This window comes from Lissotriton vulgaris, chromosome 3_1 (genome assembly GCF_964263255.1).
Source record: "Lissotriton vulgaris chromosome 3_1, aLisVul1.2, whole genome shotgun sequence".
NCBI classification, from domain to species: domain Eukaryota; kingdom Metazoa; phylum Chordata; class Amphibia; order Caudata; family Salamandridae; genus Lissotriton; species Lissotriton vulgaris.
This window is the reverse complement of record NC_141689.1, coordinates 646,353,987-646,361,616: the sequence shown is the minus strand read 5'-3', so window position 1 is coordinate 646,361,616 and position 7,630 is coordinate 646,353,987.

The window sequence follows — 7,630 nt, the reverse complement described above, 5'->3', positions numbered from 1 at the left end:
CATTAGGTGCCAGCCCGGGAGTATAAAGAATGGCCCTTTTGGGGCCCGCCCAGAAATGACGCAAAGCAGCCTCGTAAATTTACAGCAGCCTCGGGCGGGTACAGTGTAAGCCCGAGGCTCAGGCTGCATTGAAGTCTATGTACATGTCGTCACTGGAAGGGGTGGGGTCATGCATAACTGACCCCAGCATTCTAAAAACGACTCATTTAAGAAAGGTCATTTTTTAAATTACAATAATCATTACACTGAATGATTATTGTAGTGAAACTTTTAACTTTATTTAAAAGAAAAAAAAAACGCTGTAAGCATTTTATTTATGTCACAGAGTCATGAGACTTAACTCATGACCCTGTGACGTGGTGTCACATGCTGCACAGAGTAGAGCCTTCACTTTCATCCTGAAAGTGAAAGCTTTACTGTTTCAGCTCTCTCTGAACCAGTAGCTGCTGGACAACAAAAGGAGAAGCGCAGCCAGCCAGCAACTAGCATCAACCGGCTGACTGACCAAGACAGAAGCTGCCTGATAACTGGGGTAAGTGTGAAGTATTAATTATTGTTCTTTTAAATTATTTTTGCAATATTTCCATTATTTAAATATACTACTTTGTAATTATTTTAACATATAGCACACTCTAGTCTAGTATCATGAGTCATGATACTAGACTAGAGTGTGCTATATGTTAAAATAATTACAAAGTAGTATATGACTCATGAGTGCATTTAAATAAACTTGCAAGGGTTAATGTGTCTCATGCAGTGCACTTCATGCAAAATGCTATGTAATATGCAGATGACAGATTTTTATTTTATGAAACTAGATAAGTGGGTTACTGCTTTGAATACAGAGCTCATTTGGTTATGTACAGTCCATATATTTTAATCCTTCCCATATAGCACAGTGAGCTATAAACAGCATGCAACTCTTCAACCTTGTAACCGTTACTTACTTTTATTACACAACCTGTACATTGATTTACACTCTTCATTTATTGTCAATATATATGTACATGTGATCTAAAGCGCTTTGACACCATACGTGTGGATGAGTGGCACTATAAAAAGAAATAGAAACAAAATAGTGGTATTTAAATTTAAAATGTTTGCAAATACAAATTTAAAAGCAAGCGTCTTATGATGTGATAAGCTTTAAGCCTTTCTTTCTGCTCCATTGCTTCAAATCAATTACTATTTAAAGCAAGACTACTCACCCGTAGAGTCTCAAGGCGCTGTGTGTGGGGGGTTGAGGGGAGGGGACCTGCGATTGATTTGACGAGCCAAGTCTTGAGGTCCTTCCTTAATGGCGGACGTGATGGTGATTGCCTGAGGTGCAGAGGCAGGACGTTCCAGAAGTTTAGACAAGGATCTTTCTCCAGCACTGGTCTACAGATGTGTGATGGTGGCCTGCGCCAGTTGGGCGGAGTGGAGATGTCAGGGGAAAGTGTAGAAGCAGAAGTGGTGGTTGAGCTATGTATGTCTGGCGTTGTGGAGGGATTTGTAGGCATGCATGAGGCGCTTGCGCTAAGGTAATTCTTTTGTTGAAAGATAGCAAGTGAAGGTCTCTCAGGGAATATATGACGTTATATCGCATGCCAACACAAAGAATGCCATTATAATACAGTTGTAACAACACAAGTGCTGTTGCAACGCATTACCATTGCAAAGCACACTTTTACCATGCATATGCCTTTACCACGCATGCCATTACAAGGCAAAGACATGCGTGGTAAAGGCATAGACTTGGTAAAAGTGGTTAAGGTAAGTAATTGTGTGTCTCTGTTTGTATGTATATATATATATATATATATATATATATATATATATATATAAGTTTTAGGGTTTGGGGTTGTAAGGGTAATTTTAGGGTTCAGGGTTGATTTTGGTTTTGGGGTGGTAAGGGTAATTTTAGGGTTTAGGGGGTATGGGTATTAGGGTGGTAAGGGTAATTTTAGAATTTTAAGGGGGTAGGGCTATTGGCACTGGTACAAAGGGTAATTTTGGGGTTGCCTGGGGGTATTAATATATATATATATATATATATATATATATACAAAGGGTAATTTTGGGGTTGCCTGGGGGTATTAATATATATATATATATATATATATATATATATATATATATATATATATAATACCCCCAGGCAACCCCAAAATTACCCTTTGTACCAGTGCCAATAGCCCTACCCCCTTAAAATTCTAAAATTACCCTTACCACCCTAATACCCATACCCCCTAAACCCTAAAATTACCCTTACCACCCCAAAACCAAAATCAACCCTGAACCCTAAAATTACCCTTACAACCCCAAACCCTAAAACTTATATATATATATATATATATATATATATATATATATATATATATATATATATATATATATACATACAAACAGAGACACACAATTACTTACCTTAACCACTTTTACCAAGTCTATGCCTTTACCACGCATGTCTTTGCCTTGTAATGGCATGCGTGGTAAAGGCATATGCATGGTAAAAGTGTGCTTTGCAATGGTAATGCGTTGCAACAGCACTTGTGTTGTTACAACTGTATTATAATGGCATTCTTTGTGTTGGCATGCGATATAACGTCATATATTCCCTGAGAGACCTTCACTTGCTATCTTTCAACAAAAGAATTACCTTAGCGCAAGCGCCTCATGCATGCCTACAAATCCCTCCACAACGCCAGACATACATAGCTCAACCACCACTTCTGCTTCTACACTTTCCCCTGACATCTCCACTCCGCCCAACTGGCGCAGGCCACCATCACACATCTGTAGACCAGTGCTGGAGAAAGATCCTTGTCTAAACTTCTGGAACGTCCTGCCTCTGCACCTCAGGCAATCACCATCACGTCCGCCATTAATATATATATATATATATTAATACCCCCAGGCAACCCCAAAATTACCCTTTGTACCAGTGCCAATAGCCCTACCCCCTTAAAATTCTAAAATTACCCTTACCACCCTAATACCCATACCCCCTAAACCCTAAAATTACCCTTACCACCCCAAAACCAAAATCAACCCTGAACCCTAAAATTACCCTTACAACCCTAAACCCTAAAACTTTAAATTACCCTTGGCACCACAAAATCCAAATTTGTCCGAGCCCTAAAATTACCCTGTGCACCCTAAAATCCAAACCCACCCTGAATCCTAAAATGAACCTTGGCACCCCAAAACATATACCCATCCTGAACCCTAAAATTAACCTTGGCAACCCAAACCTATACCCCTAGACCTCAAAACCCAAACCCACCCTAAACCCTATACTTACCTTATACTTACATGTAAAACACATATGCTTTTACCATGCTTGCCTATACAAAGAAATTCATGTAAAGGCATGTGTGGTAAAAGTATATGCATTATAATGCTTTACATTGTAATGCTATGCATTGTAATAGCATTGCGATGTAATGGTACTTGCGTTGTGTTGGCATGCGTTGTATTGGATATTTCCCTTCTCAGGTGGCCGGTGATGTGGCTGCGGCGTGGGACGTTCGGGATGAGTTTGGCGGAGGTGTTCTTGATGTTCAGCAGTTTCTTATGGAGTTTCTGGGTGGTGCTGGATAGAGTGCTGACAAGCTCATGGGTGACAGTGTTGTTGTACTCACTGGGGGCAAACTGGAAGATTTCATGAAGTAGATAGAGCATGTGGAAATAGGAGGAATAAACAACATTGATTTGGTGGTTTATTGAGAGAGAGAGGTCCTGGAGGTTGCCATGGTTTCGCACGTAGTCAGTGGGCGTGTGGGGGAGGGGGGGTTCCAAGTGCTGCAGACCCCCTCTTCCTGGGCCACCAAGAGTCAACCAAGGCAGAGGGAATGGCAACACTTGGGGGTGGATCCCAGGTTGAGGCCTTAGGTCTTGTTTGAGTTAGTTAAGCTTGAGGCAGCTGTCCTTCATCCTGGTGGTGACTGCATTTATCCTGTTGTGGAAGTTGCTCTTGGCAGCTGTGGATTCTTCTGTGAGGTAGAGAATCAGCTGGATGTTATCGGTGTAGGAGACAATGTTGAGTCTGTGGTTCTTGACGATGTCTGCAAATGGGGCCTGAAGAGCTTGGGGCTCAGGGAGGCGCCTTGAGACCCTTTGCAGCTGATCTCTGTGGGTTTTCAGTTGAATGGTGGAAGTCGTACTCTCTGTGTTCGGCCGGTGAGGAAGGAGCAGATCCATCCAGGGCTTTGTTCCAGATGCTGGCATCGTGGAATCTTGTGCAGAGGGTGTGGTGGGAAACGGTGTTGAAGGCGGCTGAGAGGTCCAGCACGAAGAGGGAAGCTGTTTCCCATTGGTCGAGGCATTTGCTTTTAGGTTTGAGGCTTCAGATATCTCCTTGGCCCTTTAACTTCGGCTTTTGTTATGGGCCCAGGTGAAATCTGATAAGCTGCTGCCCCCCTCCACTTGCACATTGCAGCTCGGAATGATAGCAGGCAACGTGCAGCAGCAGGCGCTGCTGAATGTGTCAGTTACAAATGGGGTTTTTGTTTGGATAAGGTATACACCTAAGCCAAGCAGTACCCACCACCACTCAGGTTAATTCAGATGCAAGATTACCTGTGCTCCTCGTCTGGTAGCTTGGCGCAGGGGAGGCTTATCAAAGAGGCAATGTGTAAAGTATTTCTGCAACGCATAGTAAAGTAACAGTGAAAGACAAAGCAAAACACTCCACACTAGTTCTAGAAAAATAGACCATCTTTATGTAATTAAAACCAGGCCTAAAGGACAGCAATTCAATAGTCTATCAAGAGTTATGCCAGTACTAGTAACGTTAATAGCTCATCACAGTGCTCAGGAACCTTTAAGGGAATAACAGCAATCCTCAAATGAGCCCACCGGCAAGACAAGACAAGATTTTCAATGCAGTGGTGGTTGAAGTTAGCCTGCACAGGCCTTCGGGACAGTACCTGGGGCTTGGAGTCACTGCTCTCGTTGTCGGCGGTCTCGCACACGGGGTCCACAATGGTAGGAAGAGGAGTTGGGCTCTGGCTTGGCCGCTGGAGCACAGGCAGGTCTGTGGCCCCATACTGCTGTGTTGGTGGGCCTCACACATGGAGCTCGTGTTGGTAAGAGGTACAGAGGCAGGCAGGACTGGTGTTCAGCCGCAGTAGATGCAGTCTTGTGAATCTTCGGCCCAAAGAGCCTGGAGAGAGCGAGCTCAGATCGTTGTGTTGCTAGGCAACCAGAATGCGCTCACGCCACTCGGTGCTCCCGGCGCTGACTGAGGGTAAAGGTCTACACCACTGCGGTATCTTCAGAAACAGCAGTGTCGAGTACGACTAGTAGCAAAAGGTGACTGAGCGCCAACACAGCAGGCGCTAGACAATGTGAGTGTGTCTGGTGGCTGTAACGTCCGGATTCTCTAACCAGATGGGATCAGCTCCTTAGAGCACCTCCAACCCAGTCGGAACGTAATCACCTCCCTCCTTAGAACGTATTAACAATAGGTATGTACATATATATATTTATATCTCGTACCTAAGGATGGGGAAATAGCTATACACACGCATAGGTTTTCTACAATATCCCACTTATACCAGCTAGTCTCACGGCAACTTAGGCCCAGACTAATCTACCCTGGGGCAGTTCTGATTATTTACCATTACACACTGATCACCATCAGTGCTCACTCGACACGCAATCCGGCGTGCCTTACGCACTAGGCTGCAGCCCTACTGCTCTCTTCCTTCCAATCCGGTCCACAATCCGGCGGAACTAGACACTGGTATCCACCCCAGTGTTCTTTCACTCGCAGCCCGATCCGCAATCCGGCGGATCTACACACCAGTGTCCCCCCTGGTGCTCTCATTAACGCCGCTTACCAATGACGATCACTCTCCTATGAATACCTTTGGAAGGAATCTCTCATTGGCTACTCGGGGTGATACTACAATAACAGGAATTAGCACAACTTACCAAATTGAATCATGTACCTTCTGCTCTCAGCATCGAATGGTCCCTCTCTCCCTCATTATTCAGTCACCTGTTACCTGACCGGGATTTACATCCGTTCATGAAAACAATGTCTGACTAGAAGACCAGGTTACCCTGATTGAACAAGAATACACGGCACATGTTGGTTCACTAAGAACTGGGGTATTTTATTACAATGATTATAAACACAGCACTATTCTATAACATATATCCTGCAAAGAAAAGTGAAAGGTTAGAATGTGCACACTATGCAAAGTGGGGCAGAGGTCACCTTATGAGCACGAAGTCGGAGTTCGACAGTCATTTAGGTTCCCTTCTCGTCTGTGCCTAGGCTCGTCTCGGAATCACACCTCAGCAGTCACGAGTACACGTCTGCACCGCTATGCTCTGTCTCCTTCGCTTCCCTCCAAGTCACTGGAACCTTCCTCTTTATTAGCTGCTGTCTCTCTCTGTCTCCGATCGCTCCGCACTACTCCTCTCTCCTCTTCAATCTTTCTCAGAGAGTATCAGCCTCATGATCTTTCTCGTACTTCAAAATGGCAACTGTCTGCCTGGAAATAATTATTGGCATTGATGCTAACGGCTAGCTGCCGCCTACAGACTGACTGACTCACAGCTTAACGCTTTCGCTAATATGGAAGCTTGTCCTTTCATGGAAAGTTACGGCCAGTAACCTGCCGCCCACCAAATTCTTGTACCTCCCCGTACCAAGGACACGTTCCCAGCCGGCCGGCCTGATGTTGTGTCTTCGGAGTGGAGAAAAATACAGTCTTTCGATAAGGGCCAGCCTGAGCCAGTTCTCTCCAAGCGAACAACACTTTGAAACTAAAACATTACACTTGACCTAGAAGCATCTCAAGCTGCCGGGGCAGAAAGCAAGATTGAGTCTCTCCCGTTTGAGGCCTACAAGGCCCGAAATAAGCATAACTCCATAGAAGGTATACTAGCACTCTTGCAAGAGGACGGATTATCACTAATACTAATGAATCTATCCCCTAGCTTAAGTTTATAAGCCCTGATCTAAGGAAAAGGGTACGAAAGTGCATTACTGTGCCTTATGAATAGGCCCTGTTTATAGTTCTAATCCCTGCACTAGAAGGATAATAGGCTGGAGTCACCTCCAATCATTCTCCCTCAAAGGAGGGCCGAAAAAGTCGGTCAGAACAGTGGCCCAATAACATACAAATAGCCCTGATTCATCCATAACAGGAGGAAAGCTAACAAGTTCTTGGGAACTTGTAGGATATAGAGGCCCAATTGTCCCTCATTGCAGAGGTAGCAGGGAGCAGGCCAACATAGCTGAGCAGAGTGCATAGGCAGTACAGCAAAGCAAGTGACAAAGGGGCAGTCCTTCCTAGCAGCGTTGTACATCATAGTTGCAGAGTCTCCTCCAGACCCCAAAGTGAACCAATTTGGGGATGTCACAGCGAGGTCTTTGAAGTGGGGGAGACAACAAAAGACAGCTGTCTTTGATCCTCAAAAGGCCCCTGCCCTTTCTTCTCTGGCTCCAGGCACACTACAGGCGGTTATATAGCTATTTGTGTTGGAATAGGCATAGCCCTATTCAGGTGGAGGTGTCAGCCGCTCCCTCCTTCTATGTTTAATGAAGTCTTAGTGCAGTGCTATATTTTGACTTGATAATGTCAAAGCTTTCAAATGTTAAAAAGATACACTTTTAAAAAATTTGAAG